Source organism: Misgurnus anguillicaudatus, unplaced genomic scaffold (assembly GCF_027580225.2).
Source record: "Misgurnus anguillicaudatus unplaced genomic scaffold, ASM2758022v2 HiC_scaffold_28, whole genome shotgun sequence".
In the NCBI taxonomy this organism is placed as follows: Eukaryota; Metazoa; Chordata; class Actinopteri; order Cypriniformes; family Cobitidae; genus Misgurnus; species Misgurnus anguillicaudatus.
In genome coordinates, this window is record NW_027395278.1 from 3,690,517 (window position 1) to 3,712,420 (window position 21,904).

General features: G+C 38.4%; 1 protein-coding gene across 2 annotated transcripts in view; it reads right to left on the reverse strand.

Annotated features, from left to right (window-relative positions):
• Positions 1-21,904, reverse strand: part of LOC141362602 (sodium/potassium/calcium exchanger 4-like) — an 85,743-nt gene that overhangs the window by 33,767 nt on the left and 30,072 nt on the right. The gene's annotated exons all lie outside the window — the stretch shown is intronic.

A 21,904-nucleotide genomic window follows, 5' to 3' on the forward strand; every position in this document is an offset into this window, starting at 1 on the left:
ATTGAGAAAGAAAAATTCTGTTTGGTCCTGGATGTCAGTTTCCATCAAAAATATCCAATAAACAACAACTAATGGCAAAGTCAATAAAGCCAGATGAGATTAAGCCATATGAGATCCCAAAGAAACACTGAAACGCGTGGGTCTCTGAACACAAATGACGTCCTAGGGACATCAAACCTAATTACAATGCAGGAAAAATAAACTGCCCTCTACATACACTACGCACATGTCACCAGCTCATGTGGCTGCATTAATTTAACAAACTGGTAAAGGTGATGCTCAATTATGTTATAGGAAGAAACATCACTGATGCATGGTAGCATGTACTGCAATGTAGTCTCAAAATAGCAGGGCTTTAATGAGGTGCATTCAGCATGAAGCTTTGCTATTGGGACCGTTTACTCTGAGCAGCCCTGGGTTGGGTTTTGATGTAAACTCACTATACATCAAACCCTGCAATAACATATGGCTGGATAGGTCACATGTCATTCAATTCTGTCATGGCAGCACTGTTGTCAGCGCAGACAGGTCTGTAGGTCAAATAATTCCCGATTGGACAGGATGCTCACTGCCAAAGCTGTAATAATGAAGGTTGCACCATAAATCAACATCATGTCATACGCTATACAGTCATCTGCACCTTTAACCCTCATAAGCCCCTATTTTCCTGTATATGTTATAGTTCCCTGGGGGTAAAAATGACCCCAGAAAATAAAAGGGTGATTACAAAAAATATATAAATTTTTTATAATATAAATAATAATCATTTTTTGTTTACTTCCCATCTATACAATAATGCTGTGTTTTGGGAGATATGAAGTACTTTTGTACCCGTTTACCACTCAATTCCTCAACTACACCATTAGCTTGCCTGTAAAATATTGATCTAGATCAGGGGTTCTCAAAGTCCGGACCCCGGTCCGGATCCGGACCCGACGGGAACTTGACCCGGACCCGCGTCCACTTCATATTACAAGTGCATTAATTTCTATGTGATTGATTAAATGTGTGCATTTGCTACTTTACAAATGCATATTAATCTTGTAAACCATTCGGGGTTTTTTTTAGATTTAAGAGTATTCCTGGTCCGAATATAAAACGAGTTATTTAAACATTTCCTGTGTGACGCTGTAGCCATCACACCCAGATATTATACACAGCTACTTCATGCACTACGGCTTTTGATCAGTAAGTCCTTATCAATCTGAAATCAATGTTGGTTTGATTCGTTTAAAACATGCATTTGAAAAAGCAACACTCGTCAAACATAATCATTATACATATTCTTTATTATCATGAAAATACCTGAAAAGGTTTGAAGAACAGCAATATAAATAAACCCTTAAGACATTTCCTGGAGCTGCGTGTTTCTGGTTCTTCGTCTGCAGCGCATATTAAGTTTCTGCCCGAGAGCGCCCCCTGGCTTTTGGATGTAGCGGCATTTCACCGTACTTCATTGAGAAGCATAGCAAGCATCATCAGCCAATTTGTAGGTGCACCCCTAATTTTGGTCAGTGTCTCTGCCTACCAACCACACCTTTTTTGCCACGGTTTATGCATCTGATGGAGAACAAACTATGCCATTTCTCTAATTAGGTTGCTCTGTATTTTGCACCTGGTTACTTTTGGCATATTTCTTGTGTTTGTTTAAAAAAAATGTTTTTACTTTAAATGCAAAATACACTTATGTTTTTCCCAAACTATTTGTGTTGATTTGTTATGTAAACAAATGATTTACATAAAGTTTTTTCGGACCTATGAAAATGATGAGAATTCAGATTTGGACCTTTGAATGTAAACTTTGAGAACCCCTGATCTAGATGTTATGTGTTGAATTTGACCATTTGGTGTTTACAGTTTAGGAAAAAAATAATTTTGACCAGCAAATGCCCATAGAGACCCATTCATTTTACTGTATGTGATCAACTGCTCAACATCAATACTTTTGTGAAACATTTTGTGAATTTATGTTTATATCAAAATTAGAAAGGTCATTAAAAATAAAAATTTCATATTTCAAATAGTATAGTTTTTTTGTAGTTGTTGATGTATTTTGAAATGTCTGTTTTTACAAAATGCCACAGAAATTTGACTAAATGTAAGGCTGTTTGTCTGTGTGTGTGTGTGTGTGTGTGTGTGTGTGTGTGTGTGTGTGTGTGTGTGGGTCAAAGATGCTCACAAGTCTCTGAGCTCGAGTCCGAGTTAAGTTTGAAGTCTTTGAGCTCGAGTCCAAGTCAAGTCTCGTTGTAACAAATAAAACTCTAATAACAAATAAAGAAATCATAAACATTTATAAAAAAGAACAAAGTTGCACATTAAGTAAGGTCTAAAATTAGCATTAGGTACAGAAATTAAATTAAATGGATAATAACACTGTCTTTATTGTACAAATTAAATAATATTATTATTTTTAGAGCAATAGAAGTGATTTTCTGTTTGTCTTGGGTTGTTTGATTAACATAGTTGACACAGACTTAAGTAGGTTAATTGAGGTTACTGTCTCTTTAAGAACAAATAAGCCCAGACTGGTTTCTGACTGTATTCATAAGACATAAACAAATGTTTTCATTAGAAAAAGAATACTGTGAGATCATTTTGTGTGTATGTGCCCTGTCAAGAAAAGAAAGATTTTCTGTTGGCTTAACTTTTGAAACACTTCTCCCTGTATGTGCACTACTGAGGGCACTTAAACGCGTGCTCAAACACAGGCAGAGGGCGAATTCCAAACAGCGCTTCAGGACGAAGACGCAGCAGTCGCTTCACATAAAAACTTTACGTTGTTTTTCATTGCTCTATTCAGCAAATGTATGTTAATGGACTACACTACAGTATGACACAAAGTAGCGCAACTCTGGACCTGACTGGAGCTGGACCGGACACACTTAAGCAACTTGAGCGACTTTTGCGGTAAAATTGTTTAACCATTTAAACAATTGCAAGCCTTAGAAACAGGTTAATGATAAACTTACCCTATTTAAATTGCATATTAATCCGCGAATCGCATGCGAGCCGAACCGCGGATCCATCACAGAACTACCCAAAGCTTCAGATGAATGGCACAGCAGCGGCTGGTGCAGTCGACATGTATGTTTGCGGCCGCATGGGCAGAGGAGATACGTCACATGTTACGTCGTGGGTAGGTTGTTGGTAACGGAGGGAGGGGTATGACAGCTCATCAGACGTTTCCTAAAAATAAACATTGTTCACGAGACGCGCGGTTTGAGTCGAGTCTGAAGTCTTTGAGGACGAGTCTCAAGTCGAGTCTGAAGTCACTGTGTGTGCGACTTAAGTCGCACTAGAGTCCGAGTCTCAAACTCGAGTCCCCATCTCTGGTGTGGGTTTGTGTGTGTGTCTGTGTGTGTGCGTGTCTGTCTGTCTGTGTATCTGTGTGTGTGCGCGCATGTGTGCGTGTTTGTGACTTTGTCTTTTTGTGTGTGTGTGTGTCTGTCTCTTTATGTGTGTGTAAGTTTTACTGTGTCTTTGTGTGTGTGTGAGTCTGTGTTTGTTTGTGTGTGTGTGTATGTGTGGGCAAGCACACACCTGTGTGAGCATTTTACATCTTTGTTTTGCATCTGTGGCTGTTTTTTGCCAAAATTCTGTAAAAAAATGCTCTCTGTGGCAGTCATACCTTTGTGTGTTTGTGTGTGATTGAGCATGTCTTTTCTATATTGCATTTGTGCTCTAGTGCCAGGCCTACCTTTCTGTGTCAAACTTTTCAGATTTATTCTGGATGCATTGATTTTATTTGATGAATAAAAAGAAAAAAAAATTTTTTTGCATTTCCCATTCATTTCAATTGGGGTCATTTTTACACCCAAATGGCCTCTTTTGGTATTTTTAACACCTCTTTAGAAGGACTGAATCAAGCCTAGTTTTTTTATATGAATCTTGACAGATAATCTGGAAAAGTCACAAAATCTTATTCCACTGTGATGAAGGGAACCATGTTTTTTAACTAAAGAAAAGTGGCTTGGGGTAAGATTTACCCCAAGGGACTTATTAGGGTTAAAGGAAAACACCACAGTTTTTCAATATTTTACTATGTTCTTACCTCAACTTAGACAAATTAATACATGCCTGTCTTTTTTCAATGCGTGCACTTAATCTTTGTATAGCACTTCTTGAATGTGTTAGCATTTAGCCTAGCCCCATTCATTCCAATGGCTCCAAACAGGGATGAATTTAGAAGCCACCAAACACTTCCATGTTTTCCCTATTTAAAGACTGTTACATGAGTAGTTACACAAGTAAGTATGGTGGCACAAAATAACACTTTTGTTTGGAGCCATAGAAATGAATGGGGCTAGGCTAAATGCTAACACATTCACGAAGCGCTGTACAAAGATAAAGTGCACGCATTGAAAAAAGATAGGTATGTATTAATTAATCTAATTTGAGGTAAGAACATAGTAAAATAGTGAAAAACGATGATGTTTCTTTTTAAAGGCAACATGGTCTCTTTGGTCTACTGGTGCAGATGTAAGTGGTGCTTGCTTGATAGTACTTGGTGATAAATATCAAGTCACTTTATGCAATGATTACAATATATTTAAAAAAATTTAAGGGTAGGAGGTGTGGAAACCTTTGTAGGAATCTCCGGCAACGCATTTCATCTGGGTTCGGCACAATTTCATTTACACATTTAACGTGTGTTGTTATCCAAAATGATGTACAGTGCATTCAAGCTTTACTTTTTTATTTCAATCCACAACAAACTTTGTGCCAAGTTGCCAACTGAACTACAGGAATAGTTTAACACTCTTGGTTTATTTACAGTAAATCTCTAACACAGAATATGAGTAATAGTGCTTGTGATGCTTACTTTTATACAGAGCTGATTCTTTCATTACTGATGCTTGCCAGGGCATCAAAAAACCAACCAACTCATTTCTCAACCTGAAAAGCTCAACTGAACTCATGGCACTAATAGCGCTTTCAGTGAGAAGTGATCCATCATTAAAGACTGCGATAGTGATATTTTTATCATCAGGAGCCCCATCATCATTTACATCATTATCTGAAGGGTTGGAAAAAATGCTAAGAATCCCAACAGGTTTTATCTATCAAACAGAAGAGTCATTGTTGCTCCGATCACATTTCCTTTCCCACCGCCCACAACATACGAGCGGGAGGAGAGGACATGCTCAAGGTTATCTCCTGAGAGAACACATGTATGACGTATGCGTGTACACAGACAATAGCACACACACAGACAATAACGTAACGCTAATATGCTAAGACACGCTTTCAAGAAGACTGAATTGCTTTTGTGCTATTGAATACACTGAGAATGAAAGAGAAATGAAACATCAGTTTAAAGCTAAAGGTCATCATTTACAGTAGAAGGGCATCCAATCCCAGAACTAAACTATAAATGTCTTGTCAAATTATGTCCACTATGATATGGTCTGAAGTAAAAAACAACCATGTCAAAAGTATTTTGTGGGATAAATGTGCTTCTAGCATAGCTTCTAGCTACTGCGATCTGAATGTGGCCTGAAAAGGTGAAACCCTGATTTACAAGTCCCTGCTCGGGTCAGTAACTTCTTATGCTGCATTGACTCCGCTGTGCATCACCCATCTCTTTCAATGAGGTTATATATATAGACAATGAGATTGATTGATTCTCATTGATTTCAATGGAAGATCTGCGGCATTCAGCGACACGAGCGACAGTGACCGTCGGCGGCCGGATGGGTGTGTCCAGTAGCGCGACAAAGTTGAGAAATGTTTAACTTTATGCAAATTATGAGCAACTACCAATGAGAACAAAGCAGTGAAATTCACGTCATCCACCTCTCGTCAGTTACTGGAGTGGACGGTACCAGGGGCGGAGTGGGACCAAAAAATCTACCGGGAAATTTCGTATACCACCGGCCCTCTGGGGTAAAAAAAAATGTTTCGTAGCCTACTTGTGGTAAAACTAGGGTAGGCTAATACAAATCGTAATCAATTTGCCCAAAAAAAAAACAAACTTTTTCATAATAATAGTAAAATCATTAAATCATGGCTAATTTTCCTAAATGAGTAACTATACAAAATGATACCTGGTTGAAAGACGGAGATGCGCACCTCAATCAGCTATTGCATAACAGAGCGAGACCAGAGATAAATGTGCTCATAAACTGAGTAATATGGAATAATTTGTGCATCTTTGAATAACTGTAAGAATATTTCCTTTAAATATATTTTTTGTCATATAAAGTTTTGAGAGATAATAATGTTTTTTCCACGGTTATTGCTTATTTATTTTAACGTGTTTGGCGCATTACATCAGAGTTTATTTCAGTAATATTGCATGCCAATCCTGCTTCCTTGTCTTTTTATTAATTTCATTATGCTGTAATGTTAATTTATATGTGGATATGAGACGTTCATTGCCGTTATATAATCTCGTCTAAAATTTAAATCATATCTGGAATAATGTGTGCATCTTATTCAAATGAATACAGTTCATTTGAAAATAATTTTTGTCAAAGGTTTGAGAAATAATAATGTTGTGAGGATATTTATATATTCAAGTTGAATACTCTCGTCTATTAATATGGAAATCTAATAGAAATCTAATAGTAGGAAATATAAAATGTGATATTGCAAAGTTAACCTTCTAAATTTTATTTATGATATATAGCCATATGGAGATAAACCTTTGCAAATGTGCTGATTTTATCCATTCAAGTACTGACCACCAGGCTAGAGATTTTAAACATCCTTAATCCACACTTTCTATCAAATAGTCTCCGCTTGATGGATCAATCCGACCGCATATATGTACTGCAATAAACAGGCATTCGGCGACGCGGCTTTTCACATCAAAGGCCGACAGGCTATGCAATTTGGAGAGGGGCCGTTCAATAATCCCCCTATATTTTTTAAAAATCCTAAACATGGTTGGACCTGCCGAACAGGTTGATCACTTTTATATAGCCTACTGTGTTGAGCAAAGAGGCTGCACAGTTTGACCAGAGGGAAGCGCCCGCACATCAGGCCGCCAGACGGGGTTAACTTGCAATGTATAACTATTATCAGACCGGCCCTCGCAGCCTCAAAACACTACCGGCCCACCGGGAAATGTCCCGACTCTCCCGATGGCCACTCCGCTACTGGACGGTACTCATTTATTTATGACAACCAGATATAGAAACGCCTCTTTTGAAAGAGACGAGCGACACACAACGACAAAGCCGCCTATAATGTGAATGTACCCTAACTGATGAAAGATGGAGGACATGACGTCACAGCTTTACTCTCATTGGTAGTTGGCCCTGAAAGTCGCACAGCATTTGCATAAAGTTGAACTTTTCTCAACTTTGTCAATTAGCTCGACACGCCCACTTCCTCTTGCCAACTGTTACTGTCACTCATGTTCTGAAGTTGCAGAGCTTTCACTGAAATGAGCGAGATCATGTCGCCCTGCCATTGCTAGTCACTGGCAGCATGCACGCAGCTTTAGGCAGCAACATTTAAGTCAGCATTTCTCAAAGTCTGGGGCGGGCCCCACTGGTGGGGAATAGGAACATTTCAAGTGGGGCGTGACAAACGGGAAAAAATTTGAACGAGGCCTGAAAGGTGAAACCCTGATTTCCAAGTCTCTGTAATAATTTGGTCTATAGTATGAATATGGTTCGGGTCAGTAACTTCTTATGCTGCGCGAATCATTGAAATAGACGGGCGATGCACAGTGGTCATTAGGAGGGTTCCTAATTCTGGTTGTCCTTGTAATACCTATAAACAAATGAGTAACAGTCCTCTCTGTAACTGATGAAAGATGGATGACATGAACTCCACAGCTTTCCACTTGTTGGTAGTTGCCCCTGAAAGTCGCAAGGCACTTGCATAAAGTTGAACTTTTCTCAACTTTGTAACATAGTTGGACACGCCCACTTCCTGATGCAAACTGTCATTGTTGCTCACGTTGCAGAAGTCGCCAAGCTTTCACTGAAATGTGCAAGATCACATCGCCCCGCCATTGCTAGTCGCTGGCGGTGTGCAGACGGCTTTAGGCAGCAACATTTAAGTCAGCGTTTGTTAAAGTGTGGGGCGGGCCCCACTGGTGGGGAATAGAACATTACAAGTGGGGCGTGACAAACGGGAGAAAATTTGAATGGGGCCTGAAAGGTGAAACCCTGATTTCCAAGTCATTTTAATATTTAGGTCTATAGTGTGAATACGGCTCGGGTCAGTAACATCTTATGCTGTGTTCACACTGCAGTGCATCGCCCGTCTCTTCCATTGAGGTCATTAGGAGGCGTTCCTAATTCTGGTTGTCCTAGTAATAACTATAAACGAGTAACCGTCCTCTCTGTAACTGATGAAAGATGGGTGACATAAAGTCCACAGCTTTCCTCTCATTGGTAGTTGCCCCTGAAAGTTGCACGGCTTTGCATATAATTGAACATTTCTTAACTTTGTCACATAGCTGGACATGCCCACTTACTGTTGCCATTTTTACTGTCGCTTAGGTTGTCGAAGTCACCAAGCTTTCACTGAAAGGAACAAGATCCTGTGGCTCCACCATTGCTAGTCGCTGACAATGTGCACGCAGCTTTAGGAAGCAACATTTAAGTCAGCGTTTCTCAAAGTGTGGGGCGGGCCCCACTGGTGGGAAATAGGAACATTACAAGTGGGGTGTGACAAACAGGAACATTTTCAAAAAGATGAAACCTTGATTTCAAAGTCATTGTAATATTTTGGTCTACAATGAGACTACGGCTCGGGTCAGTAACATCTCATGCTGTATTCACACCGTAGTGCATCGCCTGTCTCTTTCAATGAGGGCATTAGGAGGCGTTCCTAATTTTGGTTGCCCTAGTAATAACTATAAACAAATAAGTAACTGTCCTCTCTGTAACTGATGAAAGATGGATGACATGAATCCCACAGCGTTAAGCTGCATTCAGACTAGCAGCGACTAGCAGTAGCAGAGCGACTTCAGGCGACACAAGTGACAGTGACCGTTGGCGACTGAATGGGGCGTGTCCAGTCGCACGAAAAAGTTGAGAAATGTTTAACTTTATGCAAATTATGAGCGACTTTCAGAAGCGACTTAGCAGTAGAGTTCACGTCATCTGTCTCTCGTCAGTTACTGGAGTGCACGGTACTCATTTGTTTATGAAAACCAGATTTAGAAACACCTCTTTTGAAAGATATGAGCTACACACAGCGACAAAGTTGCTTATAATGTGAATGTACCTTTACTCTCATTGGTAGTTGCCCCTGAAAGTCTCACAGCAGTTGCATTAAGTTGAACTTTTCTCAACTTTGTCACAAAGCTGGACAAGTCCACTTCCTGTTGCCATCTGTTTCTTTCGCTTATGTTGCCGAAGTCGCCAAGCTTTTACCGAAAGGAACGAGATCCTGTCGCTCCGCCATTGCTAGTCGCTGGCAGTGTGCATGCAGCTTTATGCAGCAGCATTGAAGTTGATGTTTGTGTTTGCAGTAGAAATCTTTGGTACTTAAGGTTAAAAATTAAGCTAAGTGTTAACCCCAAGTGTGTGCAATAGTTATAGTAAAGCATGCTTTAGCAAGCATGCCTAGTAACAAATTGGAAATCTTAAATCTTATGCACTTATTATACTGATGTGCAATGAACAACCTGCAATGTTATTTATAGAAAAAAGTAGAAATACATAACACAATCATTTTTCAGAAGCAATTCCACTACAGGGTGGAATTTTATAATATTCAGCAGGAAGCTGCTGTTTGTTGATGGTAAAAGTTGTCTTGTCAGGTTAATCCATTTGCACAAAGCATCACAATCTCTAACAGGTAAATCATTAAAATCCTCTGAAGCTCCGGCACACTTGATCAATTATTAATCACAGCAGCATTAAACAAACTCTGCTGTCTATGCGCACCATGACAGAACTTTCAGCGGGGCTGTGCGGGGTGTCTGGATGTACACGCATGGATGTCCATGTATATGCTACAGTATATGAACAGCTATCAGAGTCTGGGCAACTAAAGAAAAACAGTCCACATAGAGTGAGACAGTGCAGCATGTGTTTCGCTCGCTGCTGTCATCTGATGACCTTATCCATCAATATCTCTCCTGATGTGAACACACACGGGTGGATCAGCTCCTCACGGCTGAACATGCTGTGATGCCTGAGATACATTGAATATGTTCAGAGTGCCATAATACCTACTAGTTTCTGTTGCTCAACATTGCAATAAATCTCAAGGTCGTGAAATTGATTTCCAAGAGAACACACATACTGAGAAAAACGTAAATTATATAAAAATACAAAGGACTATTCATGTGATAATAGCATACTGTCAAATAAAGCATTGTATACTTAAAATAGAAAGTTTATACAGGGCCCTATTATTTAATTTCAAATACAGGCAGACCTTTATTTGCTTTTAAAGGTGATGTAAATGATGTTAACAGACTTTGGAGAAACCGAAGATGGACCAGGGGAGCAGCGTGTCATCTTAGTGTCACACATAATAAACAAATAAAATGAACCAGAACAGTGAATTCAGCAGGGTAGCAAAATAGCATTCTTGCATGACTGCGCTAGGCTGGCAAGTGAACAAAATTGCACCTGAAAGCAAAATTGCAGCCACAGTCCAATTCAATGCCTTTCATCAAAATGTATTAACTTATACATTATACATTACAACAGATATTCAGCTGAAATCTTCTAGAAACTATAAGATAGTGTACTGTAAGGGGTTGTGCACACCAAAGCTTTTAAACGCGGCTGAAAACGCCTGGAGGACGCCAAATGGCAGCCGTTTCTTCAGCCGACTGTCAGCTTTCTTCAGCTGAGCGCTTTGGTTGCTGTGATACTTCTGCTTTGTGAATCAGTCGTTGTAGGATGCGCCGGTTGTTTGTTGTGGGATTTGTCCCGCCCATCCACTGTGATTGGACAGCCGTGTGAGAGCTGACATTGACAAGCTGAGATTTTTACCCAAAGTGGAATATTTTTCAACTCTCTGCGCTTAGCGCAGGAACAACGCAAAGTGCTGGCTTTTAGCGCGAAAAAAACCCCGCTTGCTGCTGGCATTTTTAAAAAATACAGAGCACTGAAAAATTGTTTTAGAAATAAGTTTCTGCCAAATGCTTAAATGCAAATGTAATGTTAGCAAACAGACAAATAGCTATTTAGGAATTGATTTAGCAAACTGAATTTAGCTCAGGTTCCTTTGTCATAAAGAACACCCATTTTTCACTAGGGCTGTTTTGGTATCGATATAGCAATGTGGGCATCCACAATAGTAACATTCATACGTGCAATGTATACTGTATAGGGGTGTGACGGATCACAAAACGGTTCGAATCATATTGCGGTTTTTGAGGCACAGATCGGATAATTTTTCGGATCAGCAAAAAAAGGGGTTGGAAAAATCTAATAACAAATAAAGAAATTACAAACATTAATAAAAAACTAAGTTGCACATTAATGGTGCTTTTCCATTGCGTAGTACCCCACGGTTTGGTTTGATTTGGGTCAGGTCAGCTTACTTTTGAGGGGCTTTTCCACTGGGTGCAGTACGTAGTACCTGATATGATACTTTTTTAGTACCACCTGGGTTGGGGTTCCATGCGAGCCGAGCTGATACCAAAACGTGACGCGAAAAACACTGTAGATCACTGATTGGTCTGAGAGAATCGTCACTACCAGCGGCATCACTATAATGTAAAAGATTAGCTTTACCTTCATGCTAGCTTGCACTATCTCAGGCAACATGATGTCATCTGAAAAACATCCACAGGTTGTGAATCAAGAACACCATAACAGGTTTTATCCAGACTTTCAGTTTGTGGCAGCACATTCGCGACACACACGTCTGCATTTTATGCTTAAATGCAACTTAAATGAGGGTCAGCAGAGCGCGTCGACTGATGCCAAAGCCGCCTTAATGCACGGGCTTACCTGGGCTGAAGCCCAGGGCCTCAGAAGTTAAGGGGCCTCCCATGTTCGCGTTCATGATGAGCTGAAAATGTCATTTTGTTTTGTAACTTGTCAGGTTTTCTGTCAATCACTCTAATTGCACGTTACATGTCTGCTGATTGGTCCATGGTAACTTACTGTAAAATAAAATGTCAGACGTAACAGTCAGATTTTCTATTTCACGTAATGTATTTAAGTGCGCGTTGTCAACTTGGCATTCCTGCATGTTAGACCAGTGAGGTGCAGGTCTCCCTCTCTTTCGTGCGCGTGCTCGCTCTCTCTCTTTTTTCACGCGCGCTCGCTCTCTCTGTGCGCGAGTCTCTGGCATGCAGAAGTCTTTCCAACCGTGCGCAAAAACTGTGCCGCCAAATAGAGAAAAGGGTTCCCGCACATAATGCTGTAAGTTGTTATAAAGTTTAAGTTTACTCGCGTTTATATCAGTGACGCATGCGCAGCTGGAGTGATGTACTTTGATGCGACGTTAGCTCACAGTACACACATCTGTTGGTTTAGATTAGAAAAACGACAAAGAGACGCAACGGTGAAGGTGCAAGTCTTAGAAAGTAAAGAGAGACAAGACCATCTCAAAACAGACTCCATGATCATCCCCTGATACCACCATTCATATTTATAATCTCCTTATCTAAAGATATATCTGTTTTGTACATATTAATGCTTGTTCGTTTTACATGCTTATGTATGCATAAATTCTAAATACAATGCAGTCTATATCTTCAATATTCTACAAAATAAATAACTGTTTAAAAAATAAGATTTTGTCTATAAAGACTTATCTTTTGTTATCATTAATCCATTTTCATTTTAAAACTAACTTTAACTTCTTATATTTTTAAAACTGCTGAGCATTTGGTTAGTGAGTGGCAATGAATTTTCTGCAAATTTGTATATTCCAAAAACTATATAAACATAAAGGCAAATTTGTATATTCCAAAAACTATATAAACATAAAGCTTATAAACATATATACTTTCACACATTTTGGTTTTATTATCACCACAAATTGCTGTGTGTGGTTGTTAAATAAAGTGTCTTGTGTTTATGCTCAAGTAGGCTCAGTGATATGTTAATAATGATATTATGGTGTTTTCTGGGTCAAAGAGGGAAAACTCACTGTTGTATGTCTCGAAAAAAACTAATGCATTTTGTGATGTAGATTACCTAGATATTACACTTAAAAAAATAAGACTATAAATCGAGGGTATGGGGGGCCTACAAAACCTCTCAGCCCCAGGGCCTCACATTAGGTTAAGGCAGCCCTGACTGATGCCATGGGTGTTTGTACAGAAACTGTCATGTAATACAGAGGTAGTGATTAATGCGTTGTGCAACTGCAAATATCTATTTGTGGTGGTCAATTTTAATTTTGTGGCAGACTGAAAAATAAATGAATGTATAGGAATGTACAACGACGCTCTCACTAGTATGATGTCACAGCAGAAGGCAGCGCAAATATAACAACACGCCTATAATCCCTCCCACTCCGAAGTCTTACTAACCTAAATAGAAAAGCTAACCAAGCCAAAGTAAGGTGAGCTGAACCGACCTGACCCAAACCAAAGCATGGGGTATTATGCAATGGAAAAGCGCCATATGTCTAACGTTAGCATTCCGTACAGAAATCTCTTTATTGTACAAATTAAATATAATTATAATTTTTTAGAGCTACAGAAGTGATTTTCACTCTGTCTGTTTGATTCACATTAATGACACAGACTTAAGAAGGTTAATTGAGGTTACTGTCTCTTAGAGATAAGCACAGACCTGGGGCCTTATGTATAAAGCGTGGGTATTTGTTTTAAAACAACTTTTATGAAAGGTTTTGATTCACTTTAAATGTTGACTAGTGTAGAACAGCAAACATATCAGTCTACAATATGCATACATTTATTTAATAAACTATAATTAAAAATGTTGAGTTTTTGCTGAACATTGTGGACATGCAGGCTCTGTGTGCACATGACGAAAGGTTGAGTGCAACTATTACGAAGTTGCTTTTTGAGAGAAGCAAGTATTGTTGAAACAGTTGAAACTTATAGAAACCTTCTTTTTTATTAATCATCCTATTTTTCACATTGCAATATATACTACAAAAAAGACAAAATAACCGCAATACCAATTTTTCCAAAAATAGCGCAGCCCTACTTTTCACCCATCAAACAGATAAAAACAAACCCTATGTTTCATTTAGACACAATGCATATTGCAAAAGTAATATAGGCTCCTAATATTGTGTGAAAGAGGTTATTGCCTGTGATTACAACTCTAACCCACAGAGTTACTGCGCACTTTGTGAGCAGAATTACAATATTATAGGCATTAAAATTCTTGTACTGCCTAAAGTGTCTGTTTTATATGCAATAAACCAGACTGAATGCTGTTAAGACTGTATGAAATATAATACTGCCTCTCCATGCGACAAGCCTCTTGCTGTAACAGTACTCATTTCTTTATGAGATGCTGTACACTTCATACCGTAACTATAAACAGTGCTGGGCAAGCTACTTGGAAAATGTAGTGAGCTAAGCTACCAGTTACTTCACATTAAATGAAGCTTCACTACACTGAAGCTACCCCCCTGGGAAATGTAGCAAGCTAAGCTACATCAATAGTAGCTTGCTACATCCAAGCTACTTTTAACCAGTTTTATTATGTAATTATTTATTTAGTTTCCATTTAGCATTTTGGTAATTATAGGCTATACAAGCATAGGCCTAGGTACTTCACATTATGGGGCGGTTTGCTGGACAGGTCTTATCCTACTCCCAGAATAAAATGCATGTTTGAGCTGCCTTAATTTAAGAAACCCCTGGCCCTGACATATCTTAACACAGGGGTCTCCAACGTGGTGCCCGCGGGCAGCCTGCACAGAGTCTGTGAGGTGCCCGCCAAAGCACATTCTATCAATAGTTTCAACTGTAATATTTATTACATGTTTTTATATTAGCTTGGCTTGATGACACAACCCAATCAGAGGTAGCACGAGTCTTCACAGAATGCAAGTGGTAATGTTTTGTATGTATGAATGAAGAAAGGCTGCACAACTCGAACATACGGGACAAACAACGTCCTGTTTCGATTCAAAATGACACGCTTATTCTCAAATTCAGGATGACTTCAGAAATGTTTGGAAAATTGTAGCTTGTGTGGAAGCTACCTCACTACTTGGTCAAAAAAAGAGCTTAGCTACTGAAAAGCTATTTTATTTAGAAAGCAGCTAAGCTACCGCCAAGCTACTGAAAAATGTAGTTAAACTACTAGCTTCGCTACTTGTAGTGAAGCTACTGCCCGGCACTGACTATAAAGCTGTTGAACGGTGTACTAACCCATTTGTCAGTAACTGAGCTCACAGTTATATGGGATGTCTTAAAAGTGCCCACACATTATGCCTACCACAACACATTTTACCCTTTTTTCTTACGAACCGTTCGATCAATCTGTTCGAGTCTGTGAAAAATGCAGCTTCCTAAAATAACCCCTCTTCAGGCGCAGGAGCTTTCTGCTTATTCAAATTTCAGTGAACAAGCTGGCATCCGACCCAGACTGTCTGAGCTTGCTCTCTCTCTCTCTCTCTCTCTCTCTCTCTCTCTCTCTCTCTCTCTCTCTCTCTCTTTCAGATTACTTATTGATTTGAGCAGCACAAACATAATGGATTCGGCTCTCATTAAAGCACGTGCTTGTTTGCCTATTTGAAAGTCTCTTCAATACGGTTCTTCAATCTTAGAACAAAATAAATGTGAAATATCTTTATCTGCGCCTGGAAAATTAATTCACCCCATTGGATTGTTTGGATTGTTTAGTAAACAATCAAGGCAGACGTAACAGTAATAATTTATTCTGTTTTCCGAAAGCAACCATTGCTCTTCAAGTCATTCCAGACCTGAAGAGCATCTGTGCAATGTTCTTGACACAAACTAAATCACCTCATATCACAGTAAATTTACAGCATCTGCAAACACAATGCAAATGGCATATATATAGAATATGAATATGAAGAGTTTGGTTCCAAAACGCAATAAATCCATTTTGACAAATTGTTTTCTATACCAAGAAAGTGACAAGATGAAAACCACTATTTTCTGTTACAAACTTTCACATAGCATCTTTAGGTTATAAAAACATAAAAAATTCAAATCCATAACTTGATTTTCAAAGATTTATTATAAAAACGAATTCTTTTTTCCACAAAATGCAATAAATCCATGACAGTTTTTTATTTCAAAATGCTATAAATCTATTAAATCAATGCATAAATGTGCATTCATCTTTACCATTTTATATTTATTTAGTTGACTAGTGGTATACAATGATAAATAAACATTAATGGCATTAACCAAAATACTTACTTTGTTATATTAAGAACACTGTCATTGCTGCGATTATACTTGACGTCGTCTCCTTACATTTTCACAGCGGACAGCTGTAAAATGTTTTTGGTCCAGAAAAGATGACAGAATAACACGGCGGATATTGGATTTTGCGTAAAATTAAGAATTTACATTTAACTACTGACCTGATATAATACTGATTTTGGCAGTAACTCCATTTTTTCAAAAATGGCGTTTATCGCGTTTTGGAACCAAACTCTTCATATATAAGAAAAGATTAGTATGAGAAATTAATAGAGCCCGACCAATATGGATTTTTTGGGGGCAATACAGTACCAGTCAAAAGTTTGGACACAAATGGAAAGTCTGTCCAAACTTTTGACTAGTACTGTATATGAAAAGTTTGGTTCCAAAACGCAATAAATCCAATTTGACTAATTTCGGTAAAAACGTGTTTTCTATACCAAGAAAGTGACAAGATGAAAACCACTATTTTCTGTTACAAACTTTCAAAACAGGACATCTTTAGGTTATAATAACATTAAAAATTCAAATCAATAATTTGATTTTCAAAGATTTGTTATAAAAATTAATTATTTTTCTGCAAAATGCAATAAATCCATGTTTTTTTAAATGCTATAAATCTATTGAATCAATATATAAATGTGCATTTATCTTTGCCATGTTATATTCATTAAGTTGACTAGTGGGATACACTGATAAAAATAAACATTAATGGCATTAATCAAAACACTTACTTTGTCATATTAAGAACACTGTCATTGCTGCTGTTATATTTGGGACGTCGTTGCTGAACTCTTTTGACAGCGATGCTCGATTTTAGTTGACTTTGCGCAAAATAATGGAACGTTTTTCATAAGATCCCCTGGGGTCAATGTGTTAGCATGACAGAAGCTTTATGCTGTCGGGAGAACAAGCAACAGCCGACATTTTTCCTTCGCCTGAGTGCCTCTCATGATAATGATTAGATTTTGATGGCTTACGTTTCTTCCCTGCCACAGAAAACCATCACAGGTTTATCAATGCCATCAAAATTATTATTTTGTTTGTTTCTTGATCATTAAGTACAAAGTAGATGAGAAAAACTAGGATTCTGTGTGTATTCACAGCACCGCCATTGTTGTTTACAGTGCGTGGAATGGTGAGCTGTGATTTGTTGAACAGATTTTTTGCATTCTGCAGAGAAGGAGGACAGTGGCGCCCCCAGGATTGTTTTCATGGGGGGGCACAAAGGGGCCAGTACAAATCTTAGGGTGGCACAATTAAAAAAATTATTATGCCTGAATCTAATGGTCAACAGTTTTCCTTTGCTTTTAATGCTACTTGTATAGTTATTCTTATTTATTACTAGTATATGATTTACTAGAGACAAATAAAAATTGCAAATAATTGAAAGATCAGATGGTGGAATAGTATTAATCTATCAAAGATGAGTATCGACCGATCATCGTTTGATTTGTGTCATTAAAATACATTATTTTATTAAACTATACAATGAGTTATATCCAGTGTTATCCAGTTAACATACTGTAATTAAATGAGTGACATACTTTAGTCCTTAACACGTTTCTAGTCTTCTATAAAGTTTTCTCGACATGGGCACCAATCTTACCTCTCTCTCTGTCTCTCTCTCTGTCTCTCTCTCTCACAAACACACATACACATACACATACACACAAAGACGCGTTTGAAGGGAAAAGCGCGTGTTTTCGGCAATGGCGCAGCCCACTTCGCGTCATTGGCATTTCGCATCGCCCCTTGCGAGGACGCGTCTGTCTGATTGCGTCTTTGCATTGACTTTGTATGTAATCTACTCGCGCAAATCGTTGAACTTGCGTTTGGTGAGTATGCCCCATAATGAATGGAAACACATTATTCCCTTCGCGGCACCGCAGGCAGTGAGTGCACATGCACAAGTGCAGCGGGTACACTGGCAAGAGTAGAGCGAGACCTTCAGCCTATGTGCCGGGCTTTTTTAACGGGGCACAGTGTGCACAGCTCACAGAAATGTGTGCATACACAGACATCAAACGAAATATTATAGATTCTTCAGTCTTTTCTATGGCACTTACATTTCTAAAAATCTGAGCGCCCCAGCCTTCATGCAAAAACCTCCAAAACAAAAGTGTTGACTAACTTTTAGATCAAATACTATTCAATCGGATTAATGACATATTGGCATCATATTTACATCTGAAACGGCATGTTTTGTTTATTTACGTTTTGTTTAATGACTTCTAATTGTGTCATTAATGCATTTTGCAAAACAACTGCATTATCCTATGAAATTAATGTAATTTTAAATCCATAAAGTACATAAACAACGAAAATGACATAAGCTATAGCCACGTGATTGATTGTAATGTTCAATAACGATTTAAAACAATATGTTTAGATAAAATTATTAGAGTAACGGACTTTTGCATTAAATGTTACCTCGTATGTGAGCATGTGTGATTCTGCGCCCCCGTGAACTCTGGCGAACTTTGGCGTTGTGCCAAGAAGATAAATCTAGAAATCTCTACTAATATAACGTCCAGACGGTCACATTTTAAACTATACATTTTCTACACAGAGGAGGTTAACTGCACATTACCGTCCTGGGGTTTGGAAATGTTGTGGGCGTTTCTTAGACGTTTTAATTCCTCAGATAGCCAAATGCAACAGCAAAGCTTGTGAGCGCGCTCCGACGCTGATGACGCCAGAATAAAGAAATTTAACAGGATCAAAGCGGCGAAAATGACAAGTGAAAGTGACAAGGATGCAGCACAGAATTGATAATATTGCGCATATTAAACAGATTAAAAGACAAGCAACAGATTAATGGATGCTTCTTTGATTTTGAGGTTGCATGCAAAATCCAGTTGGCTTAAAAACCGAGGGTCAGTTTGAATGGGCATGACGTCTCTGGTGCCGGGGTTTAGCCCCGGATGGCCCCATCCCAATTTAAATCCTGACAGTGATTATCTAAGTTGAAACAATATGCTTTATATAACGTAGAATTAACTGAGTTTTACTTACTAGTTTGTGAGTTTCTTCTGTAATGCATGCAATGGCTGAACAGGAGCGAATAGGACGTCACGTGTACGTCACATGGATGGTAGTGCGGCTGCGCGTAATCGCGGGTAAAGGAGAGGGGAGGGGTTAAGGTTGTATTCTATTTATCACATTATACAAATGTATTTTATTTTTTTACATAGTGCTTTTAGTGTACATTTTAATGAATACATATTATTACTATTATTTCAATCTAAAAAAAAAAAAAAAAAAATTTTTAAATCTCATTCTGTTTGGGGGGGCCACTGGGGGGGCCAGTGACTTTTATGGGGGGGCCGCGGCCCCCCCTGGCCCCCCCTTGGGGGCGCCACTGAAGGAGGAGTGGCGTTTATCGCGTTTTGAGAAAAAAGGGAGAAAGATGACAGAATAACATGGCGGATATCGGATTTAGCCTAAAATTAAGAATTTACTTTTTAATACTGACCAGATACAATACTGATTTTGGTGGTAACGTTTTTTTTTAAATGGCGTTTATCGCATTTTGGAACCAAACTCTTCAAATTTAGTTCAAATAATTAGCTAAATTCAGGATATACTGTATATACATAAACACATTTTTGCAATTATCACTCAAATTTGGTGATCAAACACTTGGGTGACAAAGATATGTAATGGAGGCAGGAGTAACAATATAACAATAAACTTTATTATTCAAAATGAGTCTGACATCAGTGCACTAAACAGTAAACTTTACTTAATTTATTATAAATAACTTTAAAACACAAATAGCACAAAAATATATAGCTTGCATTAATAGCAGTTTTAGGGGCTGGGGGTTAACATATTGAACTTGTATTAAAAAAGTTAACTTTAGGAGTCATTGTTAATTAACTTCACAGTAAGTTATGTATTTCACAAATTAGTTAGGAACTTACCGTTAAGTTACCATTAAGAGAAAGTTTTTCATTTACATAATACAAAAGTACTGTAAGAGCATGTTTTGTAACAACACAAGCAGCATAATATTATTGCGCGTATGTATAAAAGCGTAATTTCTCCCGCTCGTGTTTTAGCAACTCGCCCATAAACCTTCCCCTTAAAGTATTCATGGCAGAATCGGTCAAAACAATTGGGGGAAAAAAGAGACTGATTAAAACGGGAATGTGTCTCTCTCATTCACTTCTAATGGGATCAACCAAAACGTGTCTTAATACCAGGTGTAAAAATGTTGTAAAAACACAGCTTGACTGCTTCCAGCCTGAACAAGAAGGTTGAAGGGTTGGCTGGTGTCACTACCAGTAGCAAACAATTAAGCGCTTTGCTGGACAAACAAGTATTTACACAATTTACAACCATTTTATTATGTTCTGTAAAAAAACTTATATCAGCGGCATATACGCCAATACAGACATACAGTACTGTGCAAAAGTCTTGGGCCACCATGCCAGAATTAGATTTGTTGTTTTTGAAATGTCATAGTGATGATATATAATTGTTTCTCTCTTGTCAGAGCCGATGGTGTAGTGGACAGTGCAACATATGGTGCAAAGACACTTCCGGCGACCCGAGTTCGAATCCCGGCTTGAGGTCCTTTGCCGATCCTACCCCTCTCTCCACCCTGTACTTTCCTGTCGCCTTTCAATTACTACTGTCTATCAATAAAGGTAAAATGGCCCAAAGATATAACTTGAAATTTTTTTTCCTCAGTCTCTTTGATAGAATACACCCAAGAAATGTGTATATAGTATTAAAAACTATATAAAAATGTAAAAACTGATGTGTCAAGTTTGTGGGTTAAACTCCCCTTCCACTTGAGCAGTAGCAGAAAACTGCAGGATCTCTTAAAGGAATAGTCTACTCATTTTCAATATTAAAATATGTTATTACCTTAACTAAGAGTTGATACATCCCTCTATCATCTTAGTGCGTGCATGTAAGCGCTGGAGCGCGCTGCTACACTTCGATAGCATTTAGCTTAGCCCCATTCACTCAATGGTACCATTTAGAGATAAAGTTAGAAGTGACCAAACACATCAACGTTTTTCCTATTTAAGACGAGTAGTTATACGAGCAAGTTTGGTGGTACAAAATAAAACGTAACGCTTTTCTAAGCGGATTTAAAAGAGGAACTATATTGTATGGCGGAACAGCACTTTTGGGAGTACTTCGACTCGGCGCAGTAACACTCTCCCTCTCCCATTATGAGAGAGAGAAGGGGAGCTGATTTTTCAGGCGAGTTGAAGTACTCCCAAAAGTGCTATTACGCCATACAATATAGTTCCTCTTTTAAATCCGCTTAGAAAAGCGCTACGTTTTATTTTGTACCACCAAACTTTTTCGTATAACTACTCGTCTTAAATAGGAAAAACGTTGATGTGTTTGGTCACTTCTAACTTTATCTCTGAGTGGTACCATTGAATGAATGGGGCTAAGCTAAATGCTATCGAAGTGTAGCAGCGCGCTCCAGCGCTTACGTGCACGCACTGAGATGATAGAGGGATGTATCAACTCTTCTTAGTTAAGGTAATAACATATTTTAATATTGAAAATGAGTAGACTATTCCTTTAAACCTAAATAAAGTTAAATCATAATTTCTAATTTTAAAGAAATTAGTCTTTTTATTTCATTCTGCTCAA